Source organism: Cryptomeria japonica, unplaced genomic scaffold, assembly GCF_030272615.1.
Source record: "Cryptomeria japonica unplaced genomic scaffold, Sugi_1.0 HiC_scaffold_881, whole genome shotgun sequence".
Lineage (NCBI taxonomy): Eukaryota > Viridiplantae > Streptophyta > Pinopsida > Cupressales > Cupressaceae > Cryptomeria > Cryptomeria japonica.
Window position 1 is genome coordinate 35,001 of NW_026729601.1, and position 14,870 is coordinate 49,870.

Consider the following 14,870-nt stretch of genomic DNA (forward strand, 5'->3'; position numbering starts at 1 on the left):
CTACGATTTACCCCAACAATCATCGTGCCACTCTTCGCAGAGAGGTGATAGACGCCAACGAGCCCGCGCATAGCAATCGAGGTGTAAAAAGGGCGTTGAAGGCAGGAAGCCTGGACGAAAGAGGCTACGAGGTCACCTCGAAGCGGTCTAAGAATCGGGCGCACTTGGGGCGACTACCAGTGCCAACCCCTTATCCCGCGGTGCGTCCGACACACAGAAATTTCCAAGGCGGCCAAGGAGCCTCCCCGCATAGCAATCGGGGTGTGAGGTTACGGATGCAGCATTGATAGCAATCGAGGTGTGAGGCGAAGGATGCAGAAGTGAGAGCCGAGGGATGTAGCAGAGATAGCAATCGGGGTGTGTGATGCAGAAGAGATAGCAATCGAGGTGTGCGGTGGGAAGGGCCCAGCAGCCAGAATGCATGAAGCGACGGATGAAGCAGTGATGACAACCGGGCTGTGAGGAGAGGAGGGATGCAGCCAAGAAAGCAATCAGGGCTCGAGGCAAGGGATGCATCAAGGATAGCAATCATGTTGTGAGGCGAGATTCCAAAGGCTAAACGTGAGAGGCTGCAGGGTCGACTCAGAGAGGTCTATGCATGTGAGAGGCTGAAAGCAAGGTCGACTCGGAGCGGTCTATGCATCGGGCGCGCTTGGGGCGACTACCAGTGCCAACCCCTTATCCCGCGACGCGTCCGACAAAGAGAACGTTCCAAGGCGGCAGAGGAGGTTACCAGCCGAAGGATGCAGTAGCAATAACAGGTATAGTTCCGCGGCGGCCGAGAAGACTCACCGCATAGGAATCGGGATGCGAGGCGAGGGATGCGGCGGGAAGGCCCCGACGGCTAAACGGAAGAGGCTGCAGGGCCGCCTCGGAATGGTCCAAGCATCGGATGCGATTGGGACGACTACCAGTGCCAACCCCTTATCCCGCGATGCGTCCGATACACAGATAGTTCCAAGGCGGCCGAGGAGCCTCACCGCATATCAATCGGGGTGCGAGGCGAGGGATGGGGCGGGAAGGCCCCAACGGCTAGACGGAAGAGGCTTCAGGGCCACCTCGGAATGGTCCAAGCATCGGACGCGCTTGGGGCGACTGCCAGTGCCAACCCCTTATCCCGCGATGCGTCCGATACACAGATGGTTCCAAGGCGGCCGAGGAGCCTCACCGCATAGCAATCGGGGGTGCGAGGCGAGGGATGGGGCGGGAAGGCCCCAACGGCTAGACGGAAGAGGCTTCAGGGCCGCCTAGGAATGGTCCAAGCATCGGACACGCTTGGGGCGACTACCAGTGACAGCCCCCTATCCCGCGATGCGTCCGATACGAAGATGGTTCCAAGGCGGCCGAGGAGCCTCACCGCATAGCAATCGGGGTGCGAGGTGGGGGATGCGGCGAGATGGCCCCAACGGCTAGACGGAAGAGGCCACAGGGCCGCGTCGGAATAGTCCAAGCATCGGACGCGCTTGGGGCGACTACCAGTGACAACCCCTTATCCCGCGATGCGTCCGATACGAAGATAGTTCCAAGGCGGCCGAGGAGCCTCACCGCATAGCAATCGGGGTGCGAGGTGGGGGATGCGGCGAGATGGCCCCAACGGCTAGACGGAAGAGGCTGCAGGGCCGCCTCGGAATAGTCCAAGCATCGGACGCGCTTGGGGCCACTACCAGTGACAACCCCTTATCCCGCGATGCGTCCGATACGAAGATAGTTCCAAGGCGGCCGAAGAGCCTCACCGCATAGCAATCGGGGTGCGAGGTGGGGGATGCGGCGAGATGGCCCCAACGGCTAGACGGAAGAGGCCACAGGGCCGCCTCGGAATAGTCCAAGCATCGGACGCGCTTGGGGCGACTACCAGTGACAACCCCTTATCCCGCGATGCGTCCGATACGAAGATAGTTCCCAGGCGGCCGAGGAGCCTCACCGCATAGCAATCGGGGTGCGAGGCGAGGGATGCGGCGAGATGGCCCCAAAGGCTAGACGGAAGAGGCTGCAGGGCTGCCTCGGAATAGTCCAAGCATCGGACGCGCTTGGGGCGACTACCACTGCCAACCCCTTATCCCGCGATGCGTCCGATACACAGATAGTTCCGAGGCGGCCGAGGAGGTGGGGGATGCAGCGAGATGGCCCCAACGGCTAGACGGAAGAGGCTGCAGGGCCGCCTCGGAATAGTCCAAGCATCGGACGCGCTTGGGGCGACTACCAGTGACAACCCCTTATCCCGCGATGCGTCCGATACACAGATAGTTCCGAGGCGGCCAAGGAGCCTCACCGCATAGCAATCGTGGTGCGAGGTGGGGGATGCGGCGAGATGGCCCCAACGGCTAGACGGAAGAGGCTGCAGGGCCGCCTCGGAATGGTCCAAGCATCGGATGCGCTTGGGGCGACTACCACTGCCAACCCCTTATCCCGCGATGCGTCCGATACACAGATAGTTCCAAGGCGGCCGAGGAGCCTCACAGCATAGCAATCAGGGTGCGAGGCGAGGGATGCGGCGAGAAAGCCCCAACGGCTAGAGGGAAGAGGCTTCAGGTCCGCCTCGGAATGGTCCAAGCATCGGACGCGCTTGGGGCGACTACCAGTGACAACCCCTTATCCCGCGACGCGTCCGATACACAGATAGTTCCAAGGCGGCCGAGGAGCCTCACCGCATAGCAATCGGGGTGCGAGGCGAGGGATGCGGCGAGAAGGACCCAACGGCTACACGGAAGAGGCTTCGGGGCCGCCTCGGAATGGTCCAAGCATCGGACGCGCTTGGGGCGACTACCAGTGACAACCCCTTATCCCGCGACGCGTCCGATACACAGATAGTTCCAAGGCGGCCGAGGAGCCTCACCGCATAGCAATCGGGGTGCGAGGCGAGGGATGCGGCGAGAAGGACCCAACGGCTAGACGGAAGAGGCTTCGGGGCCGCCTCGGAATGGTCCAAGCATCGGACGCGCTTGGGGCGACTACCAGTGACAACCCCTTATCCCGCGACGCGTCCGATACACAGATAGTTCCAAGGCGGCCGAGGAGCCTCACCGCATAGCAATCGGGGTGCGAGGCGAGGGATGCGGCGAGAAGGACCCAACGGCTAGACGGAAGAGGCTTCGGGTCCGCCTCGGAATGGTCCAAGCATCGGACGCGCTTGGGGCGACTACCAGTGACAACCCCTTATCCCGCGACGCGTCCGATACACAGATAGTTCCAAGGCGGCCGAGGAGCCTCACCGCATAGCAATCGGGGTGCGAGGCGAGGGATGCGGCGAGAAGGACCCAACGGCTAGACGGAAGAGGCTTCGGGTCCGCCTCGGAATGGTCCAAGCATCGGACGCGCTTGGGGCGACTACCAGTGACAACCCCTTATCCCGCGACGCGTCCGATACACAGATAGTTCCAAGGCGGCCGAGGAGCCTCACCGCATAGCAATCGGGGTGCGAGGCGAGGGATGCGGCGAGAAGGACCCAACGGCTAGACGGAAGAGGCTTCGGGTCCGCCTCGGAATGGTCCAAGCATCGGACGCGCTTGGGGCGACTACCAGTGACAACCCCTTATCCCGCGACGCGTCCGATACACAGATAGTTCCGAGGCGGCCGAGGAGCCTCACCGCATAGCAATCGGGGTGCGAGGCGAAGGATGCGGCGAGAAGGACCCAACGGCTAGACGGAAGAGGCTTCGGGTCCGCCTCGGAATGGTCCAAGCATCGGACGCGCTTGGGGCGACTACCAGTGACAACCCCTTATCCCGCGACGCGTCCGATACACAGATAGTTCCAAGGCGGCCGAGGAGCCTCACCGCATAGCAATCGGGGTGCGAGGCGAGGGATGCGGCGAGAAGGACCCAACGGCTAGACGGAAGAGGCTTCAGGGCCGCCTCGGAATGGTCCAAGCATCGAACGCGCTTGGGGCGACTACCAGTGACAACCCCTTATCCCGCGACGCGTCCGATACACAGATAGTTCCGAGGCGGCCGAGGAGCCTCACCGCATAGCAATCGGGGTGCGAGGCGAGGGATGCGGCGAGAAGGACCCAACGGCTAGACGGAAGAGGCTTCAGGGCCGCCTCGGAATGGTCCAAGCATCGGACGCGCTTGGGGCGACTACCAGTGACAACCCCTTATCCCGCGACGCGTCCGATACACAGATAGTTCCGAGGCGGCCGAGGAGCCTCACCGCATAGCAATCGGGGTGCGAGGCGAGGGATGCGGCGAGAAGGACCCAACGGCTAGACGGAAGAGGCTTCAGGGCCGCCTCGGAATGGTCCAAGCATCGGACGCGCTTGGGGCGACTACCAATGACAACCCCTTATCCCGCGACGCGTCCGATACACAGATAGTTCCGAGGCGGCCGAGGAGCCTCACCGCATAGCAATCGGGGTGCGAGGCGAGGGATGCGGCGAGAAGGACCCAACGGCTAGACGGAAGAGGCTTCAGGGCCGCCTCGGAATGGTCCAAGCATCGGACGCGCTTGGGGCGACTACCAGTGACAACCCCTTATCCCGCGACGCGTCCGATACACAGATAGTTCCGAGGCGGCCGAGGAGCCTCACCGCATAGCAATCGGGGTGCGAGGCGAGGGATGCGGCGAGAAGGACCCAACGGCTAGACGGAAGAGGCTTCAGGGCCGCCTCGGAATGGTCCAAGCATCGGACGCGCTTGGGGCGACTACCGTTGCCAACCCCTTATCCCGCGATGCGTCTGATACACAGATAGTTCCGAGGCGGCCGAGGAGCCTCACCGCATAGCAATCGGGTTGCGAGGCAGATTATTGGGAAGGGAACCCCCTGGGATGCGGCTCAAGCAGTGCCCAAAGGGACTGGAATGCGGAATCACATCGAGAGACCCAAATGCTATACGAGGGCTCAAATCGAATTATCGATTTGGCCACGACATGGACGCATCGGAACGACTACCTTTGCCGAACCACTCGCAATTGCATCCATACCGAAACCAATAGACATTTCCGTTAGAGCCCTCGCATAGCATTCGGGAATCTCGCATGCCCCTCTAAATCGACCAATGCTGGCGCTCAATGAAAATCCGAGCGCTACCACCGTTCGAGCGCCAGCATTGGTCGAGTTAGAGGGGCACGGGGGAGAATGCTCCAGTCAACACCTCCCCTATATAAGTTATTTGTCCGATTCTCGCACAACCGTAGTCTGCCTCGTCGAATCAAACAACGGTCCCAGATTCCGACTTCCGTTCCGTAGAGACCCAAAAGCTAGATGGAGGCTCGCAAGAAAGAGAGTCGGCGCATAGCAATCGGGTTTCTCGAACGTTTAGGGACCGAGCTCACTTGCGGATAGGGCAAAATCCGCCAAGCAACCCAAAAGCTAGACGGGGGCTCGAATCGAATCGCCTAGGCGGCCACAACAACGACGTGTTGGATCGACTACCAGTGCCAAACCATTCAGCAAGACTAGTCTGTGTCGAGGCCGGATAGAGATTCTCAGAGAGCGCCCGCATAGCATTTAGGAGACCTGCCGCGTCCCTCACACTCGACAAATGGTGGTGCACGTTTATAAATCCGAGCGATCCCAACCCTTTCAAGCACCAACATCGGTCGAGATAGAGGGGCACGGAGGGGGCTGCGTGAGACAACACAGTCCCCTATATAAGTTATTTGTCCGATTCTCACACATCCGAAGAATGGTCATCAAATCGGACAACAGCCCAAACTTCCGACTTCCGTCCCAGAAAGCCCAAGAGCTATCTAAAACGTTCATGGCCGGAACTCGATCGCGGCTATACCAGTCCGCCAAGCAACCCAAAAGCTAGACTGGAGCTCTAGTCGAATCACCTCTGTGGCCATTGCAAGGACGTGTTGGAGCGACTACCATTGCCGAACCATTCCGCAGGTCGAGTCCATACCAAGGCCGCATAGAGATTCACGATGAGCTCCTGCATAGCAATCAGGAGACTTGCCGTGTCCATCACAATCGATAAATCCTGGTGCAAGATTTTTGCATCCGAGCGCTCCAACCAGTCGAGCACCAGCATCAATCGACATAAACGGGCACGGGGGGAGGATGCTCGAGAACACTACCTCCCCTATATAAGTTATTTGTCCGATTCTCAAGCAGCCGAAGTCTGGTCATCGAATCGGGTCAAAGACCACAACTTCCGACTTTACCCACAATGCAAGTCATCGAATCGAACATCGGCCCCCGAGTCGGACTCCATGCGTATGTCAGGTCATCGGACCCAAATTCCGCCTTCCTGCGCATGGCGGGCCATCAATATCAACTCGGTCATCGGACCCAAACTCCGCCTTTTTGCGTATGGCACGCCTTCAAATCGGTCATCGGACCCAAATTCCGCCTTCCTGTGCATGGCGGGCCATCAACATCAACTCGGTCATCGGACCCAAATTCCGCCTTTCTGCGCATGGCACGCCATCAACTCGGTCATCGGACCCAAATTCCGCCTTCCTGCGCATGGCAGGTCATCGGACACAAATTCAGACCTCGCCAATATGCCTACGTATCGAATCGGTCATCGGACCCAACTTCCGACTTCATCCATACTGTAGGGTCTTTGAGGTTGGCGCGGTGCGCTCAACCCAGGGAGTCGACCCATCGAAGCATACACCTCCCCTATATAAGCTATTTGTCCGATTCCCACACCTGTGTAGTTTGCACCTCTGACCAGGACATCGACCCCAACTTCCGAACTCGACTGCAACGACGGCACCAGCGCCTTGGTGCGCACCTTGCGACGCACAGTCCCAACATTCGCCTTCCTGCACATGGCAGGTCATCGGACCCAAATTCCGACCTCGCGAGTATGCCTACATATCGAATCGGTCATCGGACCCAACTTCCGACTTCATCCATACCGTAGGGTCTTTGAGGTTGGCGCGGTGCGCTCAACCCGGGGAGTCGACCCAACGAAGCATACACCTCCCCTATATAAGCTATTTGTCCGATTCCCACACCTGTGTAGTTTGCACCTCCGATCAAGACATCGACCCCAACTTCCGAACTCGCCTCCAACGACCGAACCAGCGCCTTGGTGCGCACCTTGCAACGCACAGTGCCAACATTCGCCTTCCTGCACGTGGCAGGTCATCGGACCCAAATTCCGACCTCGCGAGTATGCCTACATATCGAATCGGTCATCGGACCCAACTTCCGACTTCATCCATACCGTAGGGTCTTTGAGGTTGGCGCGGTGCGCTCAACCCGGGGAGTCGACCCAACGAAGCATACACCTCCCCTATATAAGCTATTTGTCCGATTCCCACACCTGTGTAGCTTGCACCTCCGATCAGGACATCGACCCCAACTTCCGAACTCGACTAAAAAGACCGCACCAGCGCCTTGGTGTGCACCTTGCAACGCACAGTGTCAACATTCGCCTTCCTGCACATGGCAGGTCATCGGACCCAAATTCCGACCTCATGAGCATACCTACTAATCGAATCGGTCATCGGACCCAACTTCCGACTTCATCCATACCGTAGGGTCTTTGAGGTTGGCGCGGTGCGCTCAACCTGGGGAGTCGACCCATCGAAGCATACACCTCCCCTATATAAGCTATTTGTCCGATTCCGACACCTGTGTAGTTTGCACCTCCGCTCAGGACATCGACCCCAACTTCCGAACTCGCCTGCAACGACCGAACCAGCGCCTTGGTGCGCACCAAAAGTGCGCACTTTTGGAGGGCACTTTTCTGCGCTCCAAAGGTGCGCACTTTTGGAGGGCACTTTTTGGAGGGCACTTTTCTGCGCTCCAAAGGTGCGCACTTTTGGAGGGCACTTTTTGGAGGGCACTTTTCTGCGCTCCAAAGGTGCGCACTTTTGGAGGGCACTTTTTGGAGGGCACTTTTCTGCGCTCCAAAGGTGCGCACTTTTGGAGGGCACTTTTTGGAGGGCACTTTTCTGCGCTCCAAAGGTGCGCACTTTTGGAGGGCACTTTTCTGCGCTCCAAAGGTGCGCACTTTTGGAGGGCACTTTTTGGAGGGCACTTTTCTGCGCTCCAAAGGTGCGCACTTTTGGAGGGCACTTTTTGGAGGGCACTTTTCTGCGCTCCAAAGGTGCGCACTTTTGGAGGGCACTTTTTGGAGGGCACTTTTCTGCGCTCCAAAGGTGCGCACTTTTGGAGGGCACTTTTGTGCACTCCAAAGGTGCGCACTTTTGGAGGGCACTTTTCCTGTGCTCCAAAGGTGCACACCTAGGTGAGCACCTTCGACCACACCTTGTAGCACACCAAACTCTGACTTTCGACTTCATCCGCAATGCAGGGTCTTTGAGGTTGGCGCAATGCGCACAACCAGGGGAGTCGACCCATCAAACCCAACACCTCCCCTATATAAGCTATTTGTCTGATTCTCATACATGCGTAGCCTGCAGGAGCAATTAGGACATCGACCCCAACTTTCGGCTTCTAAACGAAAACAAGGTCTTTGAGGTTGGTGTAATGCGAACAACTAGGGGAGTCAACCCATCAAACCCAACACCTCCCCTATATAAGCTATTTGTCTGATTCTCATACATGTGTAGTCTACAGGAGCAATTAGGACATCGACCCCAACTTTTGACTTCTTAACGAAAACAAGGTCTTTGAGGTTGACGTAATGCGCACAACCAGGGGAGTCGACCCATCAAACCCAACACCTCCCCTATATAAGCTATTTGTCCGATTCTCATACATGTGTAGCCTGCAGGAGCCATTAGGACATTGACCCCAACTTTTGACTTCTTAACGAAAACAAGGTCTTTGAGGTTGGCGTAATGCGCACAACCAAGGGAGTTGACCCATCAAACCCAACACCTCCCCTATATAAGCTATTTGTCTGATTCTCATACATGTGTAGCCTGCAACAACGATTAGGACATCCACCCCAACTTCTGAATTTGTCTGCGTTGACCGCACCAAAGGTGCACGCCTTGGTGCTCACCAAAATCCGACTTCCGACTTCTTCTGCTATGCGGGGTCTTTGAGGTTGGCGCAGTGCGCACAACCAGGGGAGTCAACCCACCGAATGCAACACCTCCCCTATATAAGCTATTTGTCTGATTCTCATACATGCGTAGACTGCAGCAATGATTAGGACATCCACCCCAACTTTTGACTTCTTAAACAAGACAGGGTCTTTGAAGTTGGTGCAGTGCACACAACCAGGGGAGTCGACCCATCAAACGCAACACCTCCCCTATATAAAGCTATTTGTCCGATTCTCATACGTGTAGTCTGCAGCAGCGATTAGGACATCGACCCCAACTTCCGAATTCGTTTGCATTGACCGCACCAAAGGTGCACGCCTTGGTGTGCACCCTGGAGTGCACTTTGGTGCTCACCTCGGTGCACACTTTGGTGTGCACCTCGGTGTGCACCAAAGGTGCGCACCTTGGAGCGCACCAAAGGTGTACACTTTGGAGCGCACCACATAGGGTCTTTGAGAGGTTGGCGCAGTGCGCACACCAAGGTGGGTGTTGAGGTGCGTGCCGAGGTGGGTGGGTGCTAGGGTGCGCTCCATGGTGGGTGCCAGGGTGGGTGCGTGCTAGGGTGGATTCCAAAGAGGGTCATAGGGTGGGTGCCAAGGTGGGTTGGTGATATAGTGGGTTCAAAGGTGGGTACTAGGGTGGGTTCCAAGGTGGGTCACAAGTTGGGTGCCAGGATGCGTGGGTGTTAGGTTGGGTGCCAAGGTGGGCTCCTGCGTGGGTGGGTGCTAGGGTGGGTTTCAAGGTGGACGCGAGGGCGGGTGCCAAGGTGGGTAACAAGTTGGGTGTTAGGATGGGTGAGTGCTAGAGTGGGTGCCAAGGTGGGTGGGTGCTAAGGTGGATGCCAAGGTGGTTCACAGGGTGGGTGGGTTCTAGGGTGAGTTCCAAGGTGGGTCACAGGTTCAGTGCTAGGGTGGGTGTCAAGGCGGGTGTCGAGGTGCCTGGGTGCTAGGGTGTGGATGCCAATGTGGGTCATAGGGTGGGTACTAGGGTGGGCTGCAATGTGGGTGCCAAGGTGGGTAACATGCTCGGTGGGTTCTAAATTGGGTGCCAGGGTGGGTGTGCACCCACCTTGCCCGAGGTGGGTGCCAAGGTGCCAGTGTGGGTGGGTGCTAAGGTGGATGCCAAGGTGGGTGAGAAGGTGGGTGATAGGTTGAGTGGTAGGATGGGTGGGTGCCAAGATGGGTCACAGGGTGGGTGCAAGGGTGGGTAGGTGCTAGGGTTGGTGTCAGGGTGGGTGGGTGCTAGGTTGGGTTCCAAGGTGGGTGCGAGGGTGAGTGTCAAGGTGGGTCACAGGTTAGGTGCTAGGATGGGTGAGTGCTAGGGTGCAAAGGTGCCAGGGTGGGTGCTAGGATGGGTCGATGCTAGGGTGAGTGGCAAGGTGGGTCCACAAGTGTCAAGGTGGGTGCCGAGGTGGGTGCCAAGTCGGCGACTGCTATGGTGGATGCCAAGGTGGGTCACGGGGTGGGTGCCAAGTTGCTAGGTTGGGTTCCAAGGTGGGTGCCAACGTGGGTGCTAGGGTGCGTGGGTTAAAGGGTGTGTCACAACGTGGGTGCCAGGATGGGTGCGCACCCACACTGGCCAAGACGGGTGCGGGTGCAAGGTTGGGTTCCAAGCCCGGTCACAGGCTGGGTGCTAGGATGGGTGGGTGCCAAGGTGGGCACCAGGGTGGGTGCACCCACCCTGGCCAAGGTGGGTCACGGGGTGGGTCCTAGGGTGGGTAACGGGGTGGGTACTAAGGTGCGTGCCAAGGTGGGTCATAGGGTGGGTGCCAAGGTGGGCACCAGGGTGGGTGTGCACCAACCCTAGCCAGGGTAGGTCACGGGGTGGTTGTCGGGGTGGGCGTCAAGGAGCCAAGGTGGGTGGCAAGTAGCCAAGTTGCGTGCCAAGGTGGGTGTCGGGGTGGGTGCCAAGGATCCAAGGTGGGTGCCAAGGAACCAAGGTGGGTGTCTGGGTGGGTGCCGAGGTGGGAGCCAGGGTGGGTCCCAAGGTGAGTGCAAAGGTGGGTGCCAGGGTCAAGGTGAGTGCCAATGTGGGTTCCAAGGTGCCAGGGTCAGGGTGAGTGCCAATGTGGGTTCAAAGGTGCTAAGTTGGGTGCGAGGTTGGGTGCGAGGGTGGGTGGGTGCCAAGGTGTGCTAGGTGGAAGCCCGGGTGGGTCGGCATCCCATGGGTGTCGAGTTGGGTGCCTGATGGGTGCTTCTTGTCAAGTTTTAGTCGTCGGGACTCATTTCGAGCCTTAGAGGTCGTTTCTTGTCCGGTTGCCCTGTCTTCGACCTGGGAACCCAATTTTGGTCCTCGGGTCCCATTTTTTTTTGTCTCGCATCCCACTTTTGGCCTGTGGCCTTTTCGGGGTCGATTCTCGTTTTGGGCATCAGAGCATGTTTCTTCTCCTAAAACCCAATATTTGTTTATTAAGTCTCGGAACACATTTTTGTTCTCGTGGACCCATCATGGGTCTTGGAACGCATTTGTGGTCCTTGGGTCCCATTTTGCATCCCGAAACTTGTGTTTTGGTGCTTGATCCCTATTTTGGGTGCCCACCTTGCACCAAGTGCGCACCCGGGGCAAACCGAGCGCCTTGGTGCACCGGGGCAAGATCGAGCGTGCACCCGAGGCGCCCCGAACATGCACCAAGGTGCACTCGGCCCACATGTGAGCGCAGGTCGTTGCGCCCGAGGTGGTGTGTGGGCACCGCGTTGCAGACGGGACACTGCACGCACACGACGCCCCCTCCAGGTGCACGCACGTAGGCCGGGCCGGGTGCACACCCGACGCCCTAGCAAGGTGCGCGCACCCGGGCAGGGCTCACACTTGGCGAACGGGGCGCACTTCGCGAGGGAGGGTGTGCACCTCGACGGGGGTGGGTGGCCGGGGTGGATTCGCACGTGGGTCGCGGTTTGCTAAGTACACACTGCGACAAGCTCATAACGGGTGCGATCATACCAGCATTAGTGCACCGGATCCCATCAGAACTCCGCAGTTAAGCGCGCTTGGGCCGGAGTAGTACTGGGATGGGTGACCTCCCGGGAAGTCCCGGTGTTGCACCCTTTTTTAGTTTTTCGCCGGGCGTCGCAATGCTATTTGAATAAACCTTTTGCCCGTTTGCGTTCTCGTCGGGGCCGGGCCGGGCCGGGGTGCGCTGCCCGCACTACCGCGCGCGCGGGGGCGACACCGAGCGCGCACCCGAGGCACCCCGAGCACACAGGCCACGGTGCAACCCGGGCGTTGTGCGCGCACCCCGGTGCGCCCGAGGTGCTGCGCGCGCACCCAGGTGAAATCGGTGTGCACCTCGGCCAGTGCGCGCTCGGTCGAGTCGCGCACGTTGGCCAAGGTGCACGGTGATGTTTCTTACTCTAAGGTTCCGCACCAGACGCCCGGGACAGGTGAGCGAAGCTGGGCGGGGCCGGGTGCGCGGCCGGGGCAGGTGCACGCAGCTGGAGAGAGCTTTGGAGCACACTTCGGAGCGCACCAATGATGCGCTCCATTCAAAAGTTTCCTGAAAAGGCAAAAAAAGTTGAGATTATAGAATTTCCCACTTGAGAGATTGTAAAAAAAAAAAATTTAAAATGAAGGAAACGCGGGTGCCAAGGTGTGCGCAGCCCAGCCAAGGTGTGCGCACCAAGGCGCCCACCCTGGCGAAGGTGCACGCAAGGTGCGCACCCGAGGCAAACCGGACAATTAACCCAACTTTCGACTTCGCGCGCACCTTGGAGCGCACTTCGGAGCGCTCCTTGGTGCGCACCAATCTTGGGCACCTCGGAGTGCACCATGGCGCCCACCAAGGTGCGCACCCGGGGCAAACCGAGCTCCGACTTCGTGCGCACCTTGGAGCGCACGAAAGGTGCGCACCATGGCGCCCACCAAGGTGCGCAGCCCAGCCAAGGCGTGCGCATCAAGGTGCGCACCCTGGCGAAGGTGCGCACCCGGGGCAAACCGAGCTCCGACTTCGTGCGCACCTTGGAGCGCACAAAAGGTGCGCAACCCAGCCAAGGTGTGCGCACCCCGGTCAAACCGAGCTCCGAATCGTGCGCACCAGAGGTGCACGCCATCGTGCGCACCTTGGAGCACACTTCGGAGCCCTCCTTGGTGCGCGCCGATGTTGCGCACCTCGGAGCGCACCCGGGGAAAACAATGCAATTAACCCGACTTTCGACTTCGTGGGCACCTCGGAGCGCTCTCGGGTTCGCACCTCGGAGCACACCGAGGTGCGCACCTTTGATGCGCTGCCTTCACCAATTTCCAGAAAAGGCAAGAAAACATTGAGAAGGTGTGCGCACCGAGGTGCCCACCCTGGCGAAGGTGCACGCGAGGTGCGCACCCGGGGCAAACCGGGCTCCGACTTCGTGCACGCCGCACCTTGGAGCACACTTCGGAGCGCTCCTTGGTGCGCACCAGGGCGCGCAACCCAGCCGAGGTGCCCACCCCGGCGAAGGTGCACGCGAGGTGCGCACCCGGGGCAAACCGGGCTCCGACTTCGTGCACGCCATGGTGCCCACCGCGGCGAAGGTGCACGCGAGGTGCGCACCCGGGGCAAACCGGGCTCCGACTTCGTGCACGCCGCACCTTGGAGCACACTTCGGAGCGCTCCTTGGTGCGCACCATGGTGCCCACCAGGGCGCGCAACCCCGCCGAAGGTGCACGCGAGGTGCGCACCCGGGGCAAACCGGGCTCCGACTTCGTGCACGCCGCACCTTGGAGCACACTTCGGAGCGCTCCTTGGTGCGCACCATGGTGCCCACCAGGGCGCGCAACCCCGCCGAAGGTGCACGCGAGGTGCGCACCCGGGGCAAACCGGGCTCCGACTTCGTGCACGCCATGGTGCGCACCGCGGCGAAGGTGCGCACCCGGGGCAAACCGGGCTCCGACTTCGTGCACGCCGCACCTTGGAGCACACTTCGGAGCGCTCCTTGGTGCGCACCAGGGCGCGCAACCCAGCCGAGGTGCCCACCCCGGCGAAGGTGCACGCGAGGTGCGTACCCGGGGCAAACCGGGCTCCGACTTCGTGCACGCCGCACCTTGGAGCACACTTCGGAGCGCTCCTTGGTGCGCACCATGGTGCCCACCAGGCCGCGCAACCCAGCCAAGGTGTGCGCACCAAGGTGCACGCGAGGTGCGCACCCGGGGCAAACCGGGGTCCGACTTCGTGCACGCCGCACCTTGGAGCACACATCGGGGCGCTCCCGGGTTCGCACCGGCGTTGCGCACCGTGGTGGGCACCTCGGAGCACACCAAGGTGGGCAGCGAGGTGCGCACCTTTGATGCGATGCCTTCACTAATTTCCATAAAAGGCAAAAAAAAAACGAGATTTTAAAATTTCCGTTTTGAAAGATAGTGAGAAAAAGGGAATGCTGGTGCCATCTTGAGCCCGCCCTGGTGCGCAGCCCAGCCAAGGTGTGCGCACCAAGGTGCCCACCCTGGCGAAGGTGCGCGCCCGGGCAATTAATCCAACTTCCAACTTCGCGCGCGCCAGGGTGGGAGCGCACCCAACAACCGGGCCTGGGAAGAGCCAATGCGAGAAACCCCACCAAACGCTCTGACAAAAAAAGAGGGGGCGCTCCAGTAACCCCGCTTCGGAGCGCACCCTGGGCAAACCCAGCCAAGGTGCCCACCCCGGCCAAGGTGCAGGCGAGGTGCGCACCCGGGGCAAACCGGGCTCCGACAACGTGCACGCCGCACCTTGGAGCACACTTCGTAGCGCTCCCGGGTGCGCACCTCAGAGCACACCAAGGTGGGCAGCGAGGTGCGCACCTTTGATGCGCTGCCTTCACTAATTTCCAGAAAAGGCAAAAAAAAAAGGAGATTTTAAAATTTCCGTTTTGAAAGATAGTGAAAAAAACGGAACGCGCGTGCCATCTTGAGCCCGCCCTGGTGCGCAGCCCAGGTAAGGTGCCCACCCTGGCAAAGGTGCGCACCCGGGCAATTAACCCTACTTCCGACTTCGTGCGCGCCAG

The 14,870-nt window shown here is 59.7% G+C and overlaps 1 non-coding gene across 1 annotated transcript; it reads left to right on the forward strand.

The window, feature by feature from the left end:
• Positions 1-11,848: 11,848 nt before the first annotated feature.
• LOC131872915 (5S ribosomal RNA) lies at positions 11,849-11,967 on the forward strand. Its single transcript, XR_009370976.1, has one exon. It is a non-coding gene; the product is annotated as a 5S ribosomal RNA (ribosomal RNA).
• Positions 11,968-14,870: the final 2,903 nt, after the last annotated feature.